The sequence below is a fragment of the Pituophis catenifer genome, unplaced genomic scaffold (genome assembly GCF_029215685.1).
Source record: "Pituophis catenifer annectens isolate HBS135680 unplaced genomic scaffold, rPitCat1.0.hap2 SCAF_1, whole genome shotgun sequence".
Taxonomy (NCBI): Eukaryota; Metazoa; Chordata; class Lepidosauria; order Squamata; family Colubridae; genus Pituophis; species Pituophis catenifer.
The window spans coordinates 230,737,542-230,757,469 of NW_027256881.1; the positions used below are offsets into that span (position 1 = coordinate 230,737,542).

The 19,928-nt window shown below is 39.6% G+C and overlaps 1 protein-coding gene across 1 annotated transcript in view; it reads right to left on the reverse strand.

Annotated features, from left to right (window-relative positions):
- Positions 1–17,784, reverse strand: part of TNS1 (tensin 1) — a 236,648-nt gene extending 218,864 nt beyond the window's left edge. The window contains exon 1 of the mRNA XM_070952600.1: positions 17,768–17,784. The gene's annotated coding sequence lies outside the window, so the exon portion shown is untranslated. The remainder of the gene's footprint in view (positions 1–17,767) is intronic.
- Between the last annotated feature and the right edge of the window lie 2,144 nt (positions 17,785–19,928).

Here is a 19,928-nt window from a genome sequence, read left to right on the forward strand (position 1 = left end):
TTAAAAATTTCCAGTGTTGGAGCATTCACAACTTCTGCAGGCAAGTTGTTCCACTTATTAATTGTTCTAACTGTCAGGAAATTTCTCCTTAGTTCTAAATTGCTTCTCTCCTTGATTAGTTTCCACCCATTGCTTCTTGTTCTACCCTCAGGTGCTTTGGAGAATAGTTTGACTCCCTCTTCTTTGTGGCAACCCCTGAGATATTGGAACACTGCTATCATGTCGCCCCTAGTCCTTTTCTTCATTAAACTAGACATACCTAGTTCCTGCAACCATTCTTCATATGTTTTAGTCTCCAGTCCCCTAATCATCTTTGTTGCTCTTCTCTGCACTCTTTCTAGAGTCTCAACATCTTTTTTACATCATGGCGACCAAAACTGAATGCAATATTCCAAGTGTGGCCTTACCAAGGCATTATAAAGTGGTATTAACACTTTACGTGATCTTGATTCTATCCCTCTGTTTATGCAGCCCAGAACTGTGTTGGCTATTTTGGCAACTGCTGGTTTATATCTAAATGGTTGTCCACTAGGACTCCAAAATCCCTCTCACAGTTACTACTATTGAGCAAGGTACCACACATACGGTACCTGTGCATTTTATTTTTCTTCCCTAAATGTAGAACCTTGCTTTTTTCACTGTTGAATTTCATTTTGTTAGATAGCGTCCAATGTTCAAGTCTGTCAAGATCCTTCTGTATCTTGAGCCTATCTTCTGGCGTGTTGGCTATTCCTGCCAGCTTGGTGTCATCTGCAAATTTGATTAGTTCCCCATCTATCCCCTCATCCAAATCATTGATGAAGATGTTGAAGAGCACTGGGCCTAAAACAGAGCCCTGGGGTACTTCACTGCATACTTCCCTCCATGTAGATGCAGTTCCATTGAGGACTACACTTGGGTGCGGTTGATCAGCCAGTTACGAATCCATCTGGTGGTGATGCCATCTAACCCACATTTTTCTACTTTATCTAGTAGTAGGTTATGGTCTACTTTATTAAATGCTTTACTGAAGTCCAAGTAGATTATATAGACAGCATTCCTCTGATCCACTAATTTTGTCACTTTGTCAAAGAATACAATAAGATTAGTCTGGCATGATGTTTTTGACAAACCCATGTTGGCTTTTGGTTATTACTTGGTTTACTTCTAGGTGTTCAGTGATTCATTGTTTGATTATCTTTTCCAGGATCTTCACTGGTATTGAGGTCAGGCTGATAGGTCTGTAGTTTCCTGGATCTATTTTTTTTTTCCTTTTTTGAAGATGGGAATTACATCAGTTCTTTTCCAATCCTCTGGCAGTTCCCCTTTGCTCCAGGATCTTTGAAAGATATAGTTCAGTGGTTCTGAGATCTCGTCTGCCAGTTCCTTCAGAACCTTGGGGTGTAATCCATCTGGTCCTGGTGATTTGAACTCGTCTAGGGTAGACAGGTGTTCTTGTTTTAAATATTGATCCAATAATTATTTATTTCACCTCTGTCCCCATTCCTTTTCTCTCATTAATTCTCCCTACCATCTCTTCTCCAAGTATATTGTATTTACAGGCACTGCCCTTTATATGAAAAGCTAAGAAATTTAAGTAAAGCAAATACAGAATCCTTTTAAAAACAAAGAACAAACAGAAGACATCAGCATTTAATAGATTCCAGCCATGTGACAGGCAGAACATTACTAGCAATGAAAAATGCATTGGTTTAAATACATAAAAGGTGACCTTGGCAATGAAAGCATGTGCTTTGAAAGGACAGCTAAGCCATAAATTGCCAGGGTGACCTTGACTACGTCTGAATACCTACCTTGGACTTTCTACTCTTACCCTAATCTAAAATTAATCTAAATCTAAACCCAATCTAAAACCAAGTAAGTATAGCTGGATTGTTCAATTTTTCTTCACATTTTGGTTATTTTAATTTTCTACCCCAAAAGTTAATATCCTTTTTAGTTATCCCTGTTTATATAGTATGGTACAAATTTGTCAAATAATCTGAGATATATGGGGGGGGGGGGGCGGATTGAGCTTTTTTTAAAAAATGAAGACAATTTAAAAAGTTATGTAATTTGTAGGCATGATATATTTAGAGATCAGATCAGAAAAAGGAAGTATTTCCAAACATTTATTTATTTATTATTTATTTATTATTTATTAATTTTATTTCTATACCGCCCTTCTCCCGAAGGACTCAGGGTGGTGTACAGCCTAATTAAAAACACAAAGACAGACAAAATTTAAAAATAATTAAAATTATTAAATAATAGGCCCAATTTATAAAATCCCATTTAAAACCAATTAAAATCTTTACATTGATAGCCCAGCCTGGCGGAACAACATGGTTTTGAGGGCACAGAGAAATACACGGAGATCAGAGCTTTTACGAATTTCTGGGGGCAGTTCATTCCAAAGGGCAGGGGCTCCCACAGAGAAGGCCCTCCCCCTGGGTGTCACCAACATTTCCTAGCAATGATATTTAATATAAAGCATTAAGTACCAGATAGGGCTAAATACAGTACTAAGCTACTGTGTGGTCTGATTTGGATTCAGTATGTTTTGTGAATCTGTCATTGAGATTTGTAAACTATGATTAATGACACACTGCACTGTGTAAATATGGCCAAACATGATTTATTCAGTAAGCCAAAATTAAACAAATTATGGATTAGCATATATGAATTTTGTCCATGTAATGTTCTGTACCGACAGGAAACAAAAATATAAATCCAATCATCGAACTACCATAACTGCCATTTGAAGGAGGACATACAATTCCACATTTAATTTGACAAGTAGAAATCAGTCCATCTGGCCTACTTCAAAAGAACTATTGTGAAGTAGAGTCAGGTGATTTCACATTTTGCTGCCCTAGGCTACCGAGAAGGAGAATGGCACACAAAGGAGAAGAACAAACAATTGATGTTGACATTTTTTTCTTAAGCATTATCAGCTTTGTATATGCATCAGATCCAATGAATTTATGTGCACTTACATTAATTCACCCTTGCTTCCCCATTGCCTACTTCTAAAATTTAGATTGTAAATTGTCTTCGTTGTGTCACTCTGTAAAATTCCAGACATGCTATTGGTGCTCAATAAATACAAATTATATCCTTAAATGTCAACACAGTTTGGTGGTCCATTCTTAAGTTCAGAAAAAAATTATTCTCACAATGGTAGCTCCTCTTTACAACCACGGAAAGACACTTTCTACCAAAGCATCCCTAGAAGTTGTTGGTGGAACTGTGGACTCCCCCAGGTGTTCGAACTTAGTTATGGAATGTGCTTCTCTAAAACTGTGTACCTTCTTTCAGCAGCTGCCAGCGCATGAAACTATTTCCAATCCTTGTCAACATGGTGACTATAATCAAAGGTTTTGGCATTAGAATAATAGCAGCAGCTCCTGAAAGCAACAAAGAATTGTGAGCAGCCATTATAGTAAAAGGCAATGAAAGGAGAAAGGGGCAGGTCATGTCACAAAGGCTTAAAAGAGGTGATCTTTATCTTTCTACAAAGGGGAAGGCTGTACATGTTACATGGAGTCAATAAGGATCAAACACAAAATTCAGCTTTTCTATTTGCATTTAAGGTTGCGTCTGCTAAAGGGTGCCCTTCAGATGTACTGAAGGCGCAATGGCAAACAATGCTTACCACAGAAAAATGAGCAACTTCTAAAGCAACCAGTGTGGCTACACACCCAATTCTCTAAAAGAGAAAGCAAAAGAAAGATTTATAGCAAATGTACCAGTGGTAGGTTGCCCCTGGTTCAGACCGGTTCTATAGAATCGGTAGTAAAACCAGAGGGAGGCTCCGCCCACCCACCCTGACGTCATCAAAACGCTTCTGTGCATGTGCAGAAGAGCACGCGAGCAAAGCGAGCACGCGCGGCCCCGTTGCGAACCAGTAGTAAAGGTAAGTAGAACCCACCCCTAAAATGTACATAGCCAAAAAAAAAAAAAGGTACAAGAAAGTCACTAAGCAATTGTAGGGACTGTGTCAAAAAAAAAAAGTTAATGAGCAGAAGCTTGCAAAAATGCCCAAAACGATAAGAAAAATTGTTCAGATATATCAGAACAAAAAGTAAAAGTAAACAGGTCACAGGCGTGCTGCAAGGAGGAAGGGGTGAATTCATAACAAGTAATAGTGAGAAGGGAGAACATTTTAACTCATATTTTATTTTGTTTCTCAAAAGGAAAACAGTCCTAACTGCCATTATCCTACTATTGGAAACAGCAGATCTGAAAAGACAAGGAAGGAGGGGATAAAATAACCCTTAGTTAATTTAAATGAGTTGTGGTCTCCAGGGTCCTAATGATTTACATCCCAGGATACCAAAGGAACTAGCATAGGTGATTCAGAGAACTACCAATAGTAAGAACCTCTGGTCCCCCAAAAAACCAATGAGGCCCAAGTGCAAAGGAAGATAAATGATGCCCCTCTCTTCAAGAAAAGAAAGGATGAGAACCCATGAAATTACAGATCTGCCAGCTTGTTGCCTATGCTGAGCAAATTATTAAACAACATATGGGTGAGCTCTTGGACTGGAATGCAACAATTAACAAACTGATTATAAACAAATCATGCCAAACTCTGTTTTTTGCTTTATCTCTTCCCCCCCCCCAAAAAAAAGTTATAGCTTAATAGATCTGGGGAATGCAATGGAAATACTGTAGAATAAACAATAAATTTGTAATAAATGTCCCATAATAACATATAATAAAAATGGTAAAATATGGGTTAGATGATACAAATGTTAATAGGATTCATAAATGCCTGAATGACTATATCCAGATGGCATACATAACTTACTCTGCATCAGATGGAACAGTATTAATGAATGGAGTGTCACAAAGCTATGTCCTGGGCCCTGTGTTGTTCAATATCTTTATAATTGACCAAGATCAAGGGACGGAGAGGACAATTATCCAATATGAAAATGACACAAAACTATATGGCTAACATTCCAGAAAACAAAGAGAAGATTCAGAAAGATCTAAACAGGCTTTAACAGTGGACAACCGTGTTTCCCCAAAAATAAGACCCTGTCTTATATTTTTTTTGAACCCTGAAATAAGCACTTGGCCTTATTGCCACGCAGTCAAAAGCCCGATTGGACTTATTATCAGGGGATGTCTTATTTGGGAGGAAACAGGGTAGTACAAAGAGAATGAGATTCAATAAGGATAAATGTAAAGGCTTACTTCTGGAGAGGAAAAAAAATGAAAGGCACAAATCTGAGATGCTGCTTTTGTGTCAGAAGCACCAAGCCACTTCCAGGGTGAGAGAGGACATCACCATTGCTCAGGGGACACCTGGTTGGGTGCTCCTTTCATGTTCCGTTAACAAATTTGAGATGGGGAAACTTTGCTTACAAGTAACACATGTGAAAAAGAATTGAAATGTTCAAGTTCATTAGTTGAACTTGAGCTAACAATGTGAAACAGCTGCTAAAAGACAAATATTATCTGGGAATGTATTAACAAGTGTATAGAATCCATACCATAAGAAACAATTGTCCTATTCTACTTTGCTTTGGTCAGGCCCAATAAGTTCTGGCCACCACAATGTAAAAAGGATAGTGACAAACTGAAGTGAATTTAGACAACAATTACCAAAATTGTGAGAGGAATAAAAATAAAGGTCTCAGAGGAACAGTATGCTTAGTCTCCAGAGAAGACGACTGAGGGGAGATATGATAGCAGTTTTCAGATAGCTAAACAATTGTTATACAGAGGAGGGAACGGACCTGCTCCCCACAGCTCTAGAAAGCCAGATCAAAACCAACAAGCTGAAACTATAAGAAAGAAGATTCAGATTAGAAAAGGAGGAATTTCTTGAGCTCTTAACCAGCCTTCTCACAAAAATGTACGTTCTCTTTATTGAAGCTCTTCAAAAACAGAATCTCTCTGAAATGTTTTAGCAAATTCAACATCAGCAAGGCTTGAGCGAGATGATCTGAGGCTCCTTCCAATTCTATGATTCTAGAAGATTGAGGAAAGAGCTGGATAGCCTGACTGAATAAACTATATTTGAAGGACTTCATCTCACAGCAAGGGGAGGTTAGAGAAAAGAAGGAATTGGATAGATCAAAGGTTTGGGCTGACCAGTTGAATATTCTGAATATTCTAAGTGGTGGTGGGGAAAGAAAAGGCGAAAGATTGGAGGTTAGACCAGTACAAAGCCGATGGGAGAAAATTTGAGGGAAAGGTGAGGCATAGCAGACCTGTCCTACTTCCAGTGCATAAAACCCCTGTAAATAGTTTTGCCTGAGATTCAGATCCACCAAAATGTTTCTAGGCTATCAATGAGCACTTACTGCACTTACTATGCCAGAGATTTAAAAGCCCATTTGGATCAATCTGTCCTTCCAAAGAATGTTAGATTATATTTTCCAACATTTGCAACCAGCAGGGTCATGATCTCTGAGAATTATAAGAGTTATAGTCCAATAATTCTTAGCAGATATCAGACTGAGAAAGACTGAAGTTATACTTTAACTTTTGAGGGCACGTGACTATTGCATCTACAGAAACACAAGCACCTATATTCAGCTTCAAATAAAATATACGCGAAGGGGCTGTGATCATAAGCCATTACAATACGAGGGAAATCATTCCATTGAAATCAATGGAATTTATTTCAGCATAATATCTTTGTAGGCTAAGGTGATGAGAATATGTCGAAGCATGAATAATGTATCAGTGGTTAAAAACATAATGCCGAAATTGAGTTCAAATGCATTAAGTTAATGGACTGTTGGAGCTTGAAGGAATATAATATATTAACTCTTAATTGAAGTATTTTTGTCTTTTTTTTTAATTTGCTCACAATCCAGTCATTTAATGTGCAGATTTGGAAAAGCTAGAAAATAGATTATGATCATCAGAAATGCCCCCCCTCCCCCAATGTGTGTGCCAGATGCCATCTCCAAGCTGGCTTTAATGCCCAGCTCCAAAAAACAGGTACTCATATTACTGCAACCAGGATATAGGAAAACTATAACTCAAAGACCACCGTAAGATAAATTATTAAATTGGTAAATTCTCTCCCTCATGTTGCAAGTGACAAATTTCTAATCTCCCAGCTAGGCCTTTCTAGGATCTAATTTTTCTCAGAAAATTTGCATTATGCTTATTAATTCTGTCTGATGTGATATGCCAACTTTCCTTATCCCACTACCCTCCAACATGACCATTGAGATGATGGCAGTTGTTCTTACACAACTGAAAGGCACCAGTTTGGGAAACATCTATAAAATCAAGAAAAGGAACTACTACCTCTTAAAATATTTGCATATTTTGTAAGATGTATATTGCACAGTATATACTTGTTTAGTTCAGATCCTATAAGGCAGTTTGGAAAGGAAGGAAGGAAGGAAGAAAGGAAGGAAGGAAGGAAGGAAGGAAGGAAGGAAGGAAGGAAGGGCCTGTAGTACAGTGTACTGAAGCACTGTTATTAACAACTGCTGCTTGCAATTACTGCAAGTTCAAATCTTACCAGGCTCAAGGTTGACTCAGCCTTCCATCCTTTCAAAGATAGGTAAAATGAGGACCCAGATTGTGGGGGCAATAAGCTGACTTTGTATAAATATACAAAAGTATGAAGGCTATTGCTTAACGCATTGTAAGCCGCCCTGAGTCTCTGGAGAAGGGCGGCATATAAATTAAAGCAAAAAAAAAAAAAGGAAGGAAGGAAGGAGGGAGGGAAGGGAAGGGAAGGGAAGGGAAGGGAAGGGAAGGGAAGGGAAGGGAAGGGAAGGGAAGGGAAGGGAAGAATCAAATCACCAACTGAACTTCTATGCCTAAGGACAGATTTGAACCTGGCTCTACCCAATGTTAGGCCATCATTTCAACTTCTGTAGTAAATTCATTCGAACAGTATCATTTCATATTTCCTATGAAGGTGGCTGATCAAGTTTAGATACGGGGCAGGCCTTCCAGAAAATAATACTGAAGGATTATGTTTCTTTTGAATAAATTAAGATAAAAACACAGGGCGGAATATCCTTCTACTGTACTTTTAAAACAAGCTCCATCTTGTTTTATTATACTCCTTCTATCGGGTCACTCACCATGCCATGTGCTCTCAATCTATTCTTTTTTTTTTTTTAAACATACAGATATTAACTTCTATGCTAGTGCTTCCACTAGTCATGAAGACAAAAACAAAGTAACTGCTAAATCAATTTAAGATTCTCTGCAAGACTTCAACTTCTCATCAGGCCAATTAAAGGTAGCAGAGGCATGTACTCTTTCACTTCATAGAGTATACAATATATACTCGTGTGTGTGTGTGTGTGTGTGTGTGTATACATATACATACACTGATATGTGCTGTCTGTATGGTAAACAGATTTTCACAATTATTATTTTCACAATATTACCATAATGTATCTTTTCTGAGAGCATATGCACCAAAGACAAATTCCTTGTGTGTCCAATCATACTTGGCTAATGAAGAATTCATTCTATCTATCTATCTATCATCTATCTATCTATCTATCTATCTATCTATCTATCTATCTATCTATCTATCATACAAAAATATATCAACCTTATTTATCAGAGGCAAATGTGAAATAAGTAAATACACCATAAATAGAAATTTCTTGTTTCAGTCTACAGCTTTTCTGCAGCTCTGTCTTTTTTCTATAGATTACAATCAGCAGATGAGATCTGCAAAAAAGCAATTATAATGCATTTGGCGAGCAGAATAAAACTTTCACAAACCATGTGTCATCCATAAAACATGATATGAATGTATGTATCTTAATCTATCAGGAACGAGTCTGGAATGTATGCAAATATTAGATCATCTCAGGTAAAGAAAAAATTACCTTTATCAGGGGCCAAGGATGTGGGGAAAGTGATATTTTATATCCTCATAGATTGTATGTTATTGTAAAGTGCTAGGAATTTGTATGAAGCTGGCAGAAATGAAATGAATGTTTGTGTGGGATTTGTTGCTGAAAAATACTGAAAAGAATCTAAATTATCTTCAGGCAAAAAAAAAAATGGTGAAAACACTAGGAAAGAAGTATCACATTTTGTGATTCAGAAGGAAAATAAAAGACCAGTAGGTGGGGACTCAGGAATAATTATTCTAGGAGAGCATGCAAAGAATGTAGTTTTAGATCATCATAATCACCGCTCAGTTTGAAGTTCAAGTATTGAATCAAAGACATGATCATGGTCTGACTGTGGAACAGATATATTCAAATCCCAGCTAGTATCTACGGTACCAATGAGGTCCTTAGTCAAAGCCCCCCTAACCACTTGCCTACCTTGCCTACCTTGGATATCCATATCCAAAATGACATGAATGAAGTTCATGCTAACTTGGACATCATCCAGATTAACATGGTGCACCAGATGTTGGGGAACCAGGACTAGAACAAGCCATAGTCTACATGGATGAAACCAGAGAACATTGATGGGATGCTACTACAACATATAGGGGATGTAAGAAACATATAAGGGAAATACAGATGAACAGAAGTCCTGCATCCACAGTTAACTGAGAAACAGCTAGTTATCCAATGCTTCAATAGAGGAAGATGAAGCTGCTCGCAGAATTTGAGATAGACCAACTATACATTACATCTCAGACACAAGAAGACTTGGAATAACAACTAGATGTGCATCCAACATCTGAAGCTGGAATGTCACTGCCACTCCTTCCATTAAAGAGCACAGCAGCTGATATGAGGCATAAGATCATGAATAAGCTAGCTGAAGTCAACCCTTAAGATCAGTTACCAAGTGTCAGTGGAGAAGTACCATCAGACAGTATGCCAGAAGATGTCAATAGAGCTCTCGCAACAATCCCTACTACCACGATAATTCAAACCAATGAATTGACACTACAGCTGCCGTAAGCCTGGAGATACCTCGCTACACAATCAAGACAAATGAATGCTTAGCAGCACAGATGAACCAGCTGCTTTCAAAGGGTTCCCACCCAGATTGGATAACCCAAGGAAAGACAGTGCTGATCATGAAAGACACTCAAAAGAGAACAGCATTGCCCCAGTACAGGCCAATAACCTGCCATAAAATGAAAAGTCCTAGCCACAAAGCTCAAGAACCATATGAACTAATATATGAGTAAAACACCAGAGGCCCAAAACACCAGTTTCCTTTAGAAAAGCAATCACCCAAGACCCACGGTCTAGACAAACACAGTCTTCATTGATTACCGGAAAGCTATGACTCAATGCCACACACAATGGATCTGTGAATACCTGGCTCTATGCAAAGTCAACAGTACAACTCCCAGAGCATCAAGGAGTAGTAAGTACAATTGCAACTCCTCAGTAAACTGGCATCCAAAGATGAGCTGCTGAGAGAATGCCTGAGGTAGCAGGAGACATAGGAAGAAGATCAATAAGAGAAAGTGCCATGTCAAGACAAGACCCTGCATGGGATGTACCAATGGCAAACAGTTGAGGTGGCAGACATTGAGAAATTCTACCAATGGCTGGAAACGGCTGGATTAAAAAACAGCACTGAGGCACTGATCATAGCAGCACAAGAACAGACACTAAGCACTAGATCCATAGATTATCACACTAGACAGGACTCCAAGTGCAAACTATGCAGAGAGGTCTCAGAGGTAATCCAACACATAGCGGCAGGGTATGAGATGCAGATAGGAAGACCATGCAGTGATCCATGCAACAAACTGGCATTGTGTACAAGAATATCTGCACAGTGTATGGGCTAGACTTTCCCAAGCCCAGATAGGAGATTTTATAGATGGTTGTGGAGAATAACAGGGCTAAGATATCCCATGGGACTTCCAGATTCAGATGGCCAGGCAGTACTGGCCAATCAACCAGACATGTGGTAGTGCACCAGGACCAGAAGCAGTGGTGAAATCCAAATTTTTTTACTACTGGTTCTGTGGGTGTGGCTTGGTGGGTGTGGTGTGTCTTGGTGGGTGTGGCAGGGGAAGGATACTGCAAAATCCCCATTCCAGAAGTACCAGGGCCTGAAGGAGGAACAAGAGAGAATGTGGAAAGTAAAGGCCAAAGTGGTCCCAGTGTTGGTAGGAGAACTTGGGGCTGTAATTCCTGATTATATCAATTATTTAATTAATTTTCTTAACTTAATAGTCTCCAGATATACCAGAACTACAATTCTTAGATTAAATCCCTAATACTATAGGTAGTACCAGGTTGAAAAAAACACAAGTACCATATATTATTCTCCTATCCACTCTCAATTCTGTGCACTTACGTCATAAAGGGAAAAACTATATATGTAAAAGACTCCTGATGTGCAATCCTCAAAAGAAAATATGAGAATAGCTGGATAACAGATGGATTTGAATGGAACATTCTATTCTGCAGAAAAGTTCTAAGCTTGCTGATATGGAACTCGAATCACTGATAAGCAAAAAGTCGAACAGGAAACAATTTAGCATGCATGTATGTAACATATTGACAAAGAAGCCAGAAATCCTTAAAATTCCTGCCAAGTTGCTTCAACATAATATTCATTTCCATTCTTCAAATGCTCACATTTCCATGTAAAATTTTGGACCTACAGCTGTAAAATTATGCCTTGCCGAGCAGAGGTGGGTTCTACTTACCTTTACTACCGGTTCGCAACGGGGCCGCGCGCACACGCTCGCTTTGCTCATGCGCACGCTCTTCTGCGTAAGTGCAGAAGCTTCTGCACATGCGCAAAGCGTTTTGATGACGTCAGGGTCAATGGGCGGAGCCTCCCACCGGTTTTACTACCGGTTCTATAGAACCAGTGTGAATCGGGGGCAACCCACCACTGTTGCCGGGTTGGTATTATGAAACTTCTATTCCAAGGGTTATTCCAGTTTTGAGTCTCTAGTTAGAAATGCTTTGAGGAGCATTGTAACTCACTGGGGACTTTCAAAAGCCAAAATGAACACTGTGTTCCCTTAAGATTACCTGGTTCACCTGCCATGTTTAGTCATAATAAGTGAGGCTTGTTTGTTTGTTTGGCTTACTCTAATGCACAAACTCATGTATAAAAAAAAGTTCTAATTTACAAACTACCATGAAGAAGTACATCTTGACTGAAAGTGTCACTCTTTTCTCTCTCCAGATTTTCAATGTAACGTAGATGTGGATATACAGTAAATCTTGATATTGGAACCTACGGGATAGGTTCGCTATAAAAGCTTCCACCATATTCCTCAGCCGATGTGTTTCTGCACAGCTGTTCCAATGAAGCAACCACATCCTCTTCTAGATTACTACAAAATAGAAGGGGTTGAAGCAAATCCATTCATTCATGCAACTCATTTTTACGCCTCCAACCAACCCCACTCGGCTCCCCTCGAAATGTCATTAAACATTCTGTGGCTATTGAGTATACTCAACCATTATTTTGTGGCTTAGAAGATTTCCCTGTCTCCTTTGTAAGTTTTTAACAAATATCCTGCCTTCTAGTTCCACTACTTCAGGACTCCCCTTGATATTATACAGTATATACTTTTTAAAATTCTCATTTTATAGCTTAACCTTGTTTCTCTCTGGCTCTGTTTGGCTCTAAGCCTGTCAGGAATAGCCTGTGATAGTTAACTGAAGGAATGATTATGCTTTTCTCTTGCATATAATGGGTGTTTCATTTTACTCAGGCTTTGGATTTTTTTTTAAACTCACAAAAACATATATACAGCCAAATATAAAGCCCTTGGTTGAATATTCTAGTATTTGGGGAAAATGTAATGTTTTTAATAGAGAGACTGGAGATTAAAATCTCTCCGACAGATTGTAAAAGTTCCAAGCATTCATACAATCTAGCAGATGCCAAAACAGGATCTGCCTCCAAGGCCAAATGGTATCTTGAGATGGAAATACTTTTATTAGAACCATAGACAACCAAGTGGCTATCGCTGGTGAGAAGAGACATGGTGTTACCCCACATTGAAAGAAAAAGTGATTTCCATAAGCTGATTAGTTAGTAGTTAACTTATTTTTTTATAATTTAAAATTCAAGTTGTCTATGGCACAGGTGTCAAACCCGTGGTGTCATGCCATCACGTGATGTTTCGTGACGTTTTTTCCCATTTGCAGGGCTGGGGTGGGCGTGGCTTGCATGTGACACATCCGGCCCACGGACTGCCAGTTTGACACCCCTGGTTTATGGTATAGTGTCACTATATATAATATAATAATCCATCTAGTTGTGAAATAGGGCAGTATTGCCTTCTGAAACCAATTTTAAACATAATGCAAGATCCATTTGTGTTGCTTTGTCAATTTTCAGGTCCATTTGTCATCAGCAAGGGCATGTTTACAGGTCTGAGAATCTCTGGAGCATTCAGGAAGCTTACTAGCCAATCAGTGTGTCTTCTTTGTATGCCACAAAATGTTTCATTTTAAATTATTTTGAGCATGAAACTACCCATCTCAAGGGCAAAAATGTTGCATGAAGTATGAGATGACTGTATTGAGCATTTTTGTGTTTTGAGCTTAAAACAAGAGTATTTCAAATTTGGACGAGCTCTTACTGGTTGAAATATTTCCTAAAATATCAAAACAAACCACTTTATGATCAAGTTTTGAACTTGTGGCAGTTCAAAATGAAACTTTCTGCAAAACTTTATTGTTTACAATAAAGAAAATTTGCCAATCCACCAAACACTTGGTAGCCAGTAAATGCGAACTAAATCCTATGTTTATGTCTGCCTTCCACTTCTTCATAAAAATGGAAAATAATAAATTGCTAGTATTACCCTTGCTCCTGTGGTTACCATAATAGAAACATTTTCATCTTCAAGAGTTTCTAAAAACTTTTGTGCTAGCTTTTGGACTGTATTGTGCCAACAGGCTTCTCTGATGAGGGATTGGAGTTTAGGAGGTAGGGAAATCAAACTTCCCTTCCACTAAAAGCACAGACTATTCCTTTAGTAGCTATAGCACTTAGACTTATATACCGCTTCATAGTGCTTTACAGCTTTCTCTAAGCAGTTTACAGAGTCAGCATATTGCCCCCAACAATCTGGGTCCTTATTTTACCAACCTCAGAAGGATGGAAGGCTGAGTCAACCTTAAGCTGGTGAGAATCGAACTGCTGGCAGTCAGCAGAAATAGCCTGCAATACTGCAAGCTATTTCTAACCACTGCGCTACCACGGCTCCTTAGTACAAGGCAATCATATATTGTTCTTTCATGACAAGTATTTGCTCTCCAGAAACAAAATGTATTGATCCTGTAGGATGGATGGTCCTACTGTCAAATGGTTCCCCAAGTTGGCTGAATAGTCATAGCCAATCCATAGTCCTAAATGGGTCTATTTCAACACTGAGGGGGATAATCAGTGGGGTACCTAAAGATTCTGGCCTGGACCCAGTATTCTTCAACAACGTCCTAAATTATTTAAGTGAGGTGATAGAAGGGAAACTTATAAAATGTGTAGATGACACAAAGCTTGAGATACTTCTACATCTCAGAAGACAGGTTCTAATTCAAAAGGATTTTGATAGACTTGAATACTGGCCTTACTCAACAAAATGTTCTTCAGAGGTGAAAAATGAAAAGTTCTCCCCTTAGGCAAGAAATAAAAAAAACAGATGCATAGGTACAAGATCCCTGGTGGCACAGTTCTTAAAAATAAAATATTGCAGGCAAACTCTGCCCACAGCCAGGACTTTGATCATGATGGGCTCAAGGTTGGCTCAGCCTTCCACCCTTCCGAGGTCAGTAAAATGACCACCCAGATTGTTTGGGGCAATATGCTGACATTGTAAACTGCCCAGAGAGTATAAAGCTCTATGGGATATTATATAAGTCAAAGTGCTATTGTTCTTTCTGACCATTGCATTTCTACTCTCCTTTCTAGAATCTATACAAGGTCTTCAATATTCTTAGAATTCCTTCTGTAAAAAGGTATCTGATCACATCCCAGAACCAAACCTGGCTACCTGTCTCAGGTTTTCAAAACTTTCTACTAACCACATTGAACATATCCATTGTAATGTCTACTTCAAAATGCCTTCGTTTGTGAAATCCATCTTTGTCATGGCTCATTCACAAAGTTAGACACTCTGTTTAAGACCCACAGGTTACCCTCCTGAGATATCCCATGCAATATTAAGGCTGTTCTCTTTGGGGTTCTCTCTGCAGATAAAACTAAATCCATGCCCCAGTAAATATTTTTAATTATTAAATTTATATGCCTCTCAGTATCCAAAGTGACTCCGGGCAGCTTACAATTCAGTAAAAATATGAAAACAACAGCAAATATACTGCTAGTCAACCTGGCAGCTTTAAACATGTTACATTATCATTTCTGGAATTCCCAGCCAGCATGAGCAGAGCTTCCAACACATATTGAGACCAATATGCAATATATTCAATAACATTTTGAGGGTGGTAGTCCAGCACATCTGGAAAGCATCAGATTAGGGAAAGTTGGGTTAAATGAGAAATATATGCAAACGTGCTTATTAACAGAAAGTTTTTTAAGTGCAATTTTAAAGACAGAATGAATGACATTTCAATGACAGAAATGTCAAGAAAAGAAAGGGAAGAATCAAGAACAAGGTTTCTGCGATAAACCTGGCTATGTCAGCCAAAATGCAAAAACATCAGTGGGTAGCCAGGCCGAAAAAGCAAGGGTCTTGGGGAATAATGATCTGGCAAAAGCATGGAGTAACACATCATTCCCTCTTCTTTGACCTTGTGCATCCACACACACACACACACACACACACACACACACACACACACACACAGAGTATATATATACATATACAATACAGATTGCAGCATGCATGAAAGACCAGAATCAGGCAATTTGTTCTCAGAAAACTATGTGATCTTAGCATTTGCATATACACCCTTAGCAAGGACATATAAGAAGAAAGTATCAGATGGAAGAGAGAAAACACAATTGTGCCCTAGTCAATGAGGCAGCTCTTGTATTATCTTCTAAACTGAGCCACTACATTGTTCAGGCATCCACCACCAAGAGAATGCAGCCAGATACCTCTACTTCAGAGTTATGCAATTACTGTACCATTATCCTGAAGACCTTACCCAGGATTTGGTTCTGGGCTTGCTCAAAAATATAGATGGTGCCAGGATATATAAATGGGTGGGGCAGTCAAAATCTAGCAGGGGGGGAAATTTAAAATGAAATTAACTTTATTCAGTAAAGATTATTTCTCATATATTAAATGACACATTAAATATTACAATTTGACAGCAACTTCTAGAGGAGACAAGGAATCAGAACAGGGGCTTTAGGAGGGAGCATATATCCCTGCACCTCAGCTTGTACTCTCCTTTACATAAGCTGGAAGCTAAGAAGGTTTAAAAGTGCCTCTGCAGTAGTCTTCTGTAGATACCCATCAGTTTTTAATCAACAATGTAAAAAAAATTGCAGGAAACTGGGCAGCAGGAGTCCAAGCATTCAAAATCCTCTTGTAGCATCAGCTTCTGTGATGGGGCTAAGGAAGTACAAGAAAATAGACTAGGGATGACATGATAGCAGCGTTCCAGTGTCTAAGGGGCTGACACAAAGAAGAGAGGGTCAACATATTATCCAAAGCACCAGAAGGCAAGAGAAGAAGCAATGGATGGAAACTAATCAAGGAGAGAACCAACCTAGAACTAAGGAGAAATTTCCTGACAATTAGAACAATTAATCAATGGAACGACTTGCCTCCAGAAGCTGTGAGTGCTCCAACACTGGAGGTTTTTAAAAAGAGATTGTAGAACCATTTGAGTGAAATATATAGGGTTCTTGCCTCCAAGCTCCCTTCCAACTCTGTTATTCTGAAATATTTGGATTGAATTTGGTGGACATAGTCTCATACTCTGGGATGTGGTCATCCCAGTTTAACCTTGGCTGTTGCCCCCATTCTAAATCACATCAGATCCTCAACATCTCTTTCTTTTGAGGTTGACGTTGATAAATGCAAGAAACTGCTGTCGTGAATCTGTCTAATCTTTAAGAAGCCATGCAATCCAGCAAAGAGAGAGACAAGAGGACTGATGCTCAAATCAACCTTGAGCCCTCTAGATGGATTTGAATTTGGCCTCTGTACCCAGCACATTAAAGCAGGAAGGTTGTCACGGGGACTAACATAATGCAAAAATGAGAAAGCACTCTTCAGAAGATACATTAAGAGGAGCAACTTGAACAGATGTATTACAGAACGCAGCAGGCAAAGAAGGATTTTCCTGAAGCCCAGTCCATCTTCTCCAAGCATCTTACTGCCTACTTTGAATGAGAAGGATGGACTAATTCTCCGGGTTCGTGCATTTATTTTACAGCTTTGCCCTCCCATGAGGAATGATGGATCACCTTAAGCTTTCAAAAGCTTTCTTGCTAACAGAGTGCCTCCTCTGAGTGTATGTGTACATAGGGATGCGGGGGGTGGGGGGGTGGAACCTAGACAAACCGCCATAACATAAACCAGGAAGGAATTTTTCAAAAGTCCCATTAACTGTTTAAACAATAACTATCAAGACAAGCACATGGCTCTCTTTGCAACATCTCAGAACAGAAGTGCCTGAAATAACTTGGAAGGAGAGCTTTGAAATCTGGTGAGAAGTTGGCAAACTGTGCTTGGAACGACGATCGCCCCGGATCGCTGTTTTAGAAAGCAACAGAAGTGCAAGGAAGGAGGAATGGCTAGCCCCTGAAGCCGCCAGTTCCTCATCCCGGTGCTTTTCAAAGCAGATTCGCATCATCAACCAGAAAGGGGGAAGGGGAAAAAAAAAAAAACTAGCCCGAACTACAATGTTGTTGTAAGACAATAAGAGACAGAATAAGCCATCCTTACCTTGGCTTCACATTTCTTGTGACAGGACAGCTTGCAACCTGTGCAGAAACAGAAACAAGGGCAGCAGGGTTGAGGGGAGGGAGGGAAGGAAGGGAAGGAGGGAGGGAGGGAGGGAAGGTATGAAAGAAGAGGGAAATTAAAATCAAAAATCTTGCCTTACCAAACCAAAACATGCAAGAACTGGGAAGAAAAGGGGCCTCACCCAGGAAAAAAAACGGAAGCCTGGGGATGGGGAGAGAGAGCAATCGATGAGCAAATCCCTCCCCCCCCCACACACACTTCCAATTTACTTTCAAGCCACCAACATCAAGAAGCACAACACAATCACCAACAATAACAAGTCCTTAAAACTATGTTACCAAAGGAGCTGCTTCCAGGGTTGGTGGGGTTTTTTGGGTTTTTTTTTTCTTTTGAAGGACTCTCGCAAAGCAGTGGGGGGGGAGAGAAGAGCTACATACCGTGTAGCAGCAGGGAGGGAGGGAAGCAGAAAGAAGGGGGGGAATTACCCTCTCGGCACGCTGGCACCTAGCCAAGGATAGCCCAGGCTGCACAGGTACAGCCACAGCAGCCAGCCCGCTCCGACAACTCCAATCTTGCAGATAATACTAAGCACATTGTTTGGGAGCTGCCTGCCAGCCCACTGCGCTGTCAGAGGCTGCCCTGAGGCTCTGCATTTTTCTCCTCTTTACACACACCCCTTTCGTGACTAAACTTTACACACACACACACACACATATACATACATATACACACATACACAAGTAGGCTGAGCCCTCCCTCTTTTGGGGAGTCAAGTTTCTAAGTCATTAACTCCAGAAAGAATGTTGAAAATGTACAGGCAATGCTCCCCTCCTTGGGAGGCAGCATCACTTTTCGATTGTATAGATTTGGAACCATACCAGAAAGAGAGAGAGAGAGAGAGAGAGAGAGAGAGAGAGAGAGAGAGAGAGAGAGAGAGAGAGAGAGAGAGAGAGAGAGAGAGAGAGGAATTGTTCTTTGCCTTCTCAAACTCTAGGTTAGAAAACAAAAAGAGATGGCTTACTCAGCCCAATAGTCTCATCTAACTTTGCTTCACTGAAACTATTGTGTAAGCTGGGCAACCAGAAAAGAAATTATATTTTATTACAAAAGTTATTTCTGTTAAAGAAAAAAAGGAGCGGTGATCTAATCTGTATTCTCACAAAAACCCTTATAGATAATGGCTGTTCCTGTATACATATAAGTAAAGAACTTTGAACAAGGAAATAGGTCTGGGTGGGTCAAACAAGCTACAAAAACAACACTCACGTTCTGGAGTCCCAATTTATCTCTTAAATCTTCCATAACCCAAACTGGGAGTTCTAGTTAACACAGGAAATATCGCAGATTTTTTTTATCCTCACCTTCCCCAGCCCTCCCCAATGCTCACAGAAAGCTCTGGACGTCAAGAGTTCTCCCATATTCCTCCTGAATGGGAATTGATCGATTGACTTAGTGACAGAATTACAATCCTCGATCAGAAACAGTAGAAAACTCCAAGGGCTCAGTTAACCGTGTGGCTTCAACTTCAGCTAAATTGGATACCCTAATTTACCATAGGAGGAGGGAAAATCATTATTTCATTACTTCAGAAAACCCTATTTAAATCAACAAATATTATTTGTGCTAACCTTTCCAGGCAATGGTCAGACAAAAACAGCCAAAATATTAGGAACATTAGCTGAGTGACAAGGAGGAATCTCTCTAACAACAATGCATAGCATGACAATGCATGGGCACGCACACACACGCACACAGGCACACACACCCCTCTCATTGTTTGGATTTATGCACATCAAATATGCATTTGATAAAAATCTGCCTTCAGGCAAAGTCAACAGAAGGCCTTGAAGCGGGTGAATTGCACGCAAAGTCCACAGGAAGAATGCCCTCCCCCAAAATCAGGCAGATACATCTTCTATGGGTAGACTTTTCTGCCTGGTTTTCAGAGATCTCCTTACCTTACAGGCTGCCTCGCTTTATCCACACCTTAAAGGTGGGTTGAGAAACTTTAGGAAAGGTTTTTCAGGAACCCTTGGAAGCCAGAGGGATTTCACACATTCCTTTCTACCAGTGCAATGCTGGATGCTACTCCAGTTTGGAGGCACTGAGCCAAAAGTTCAAATAAACAAATTAAACGTTA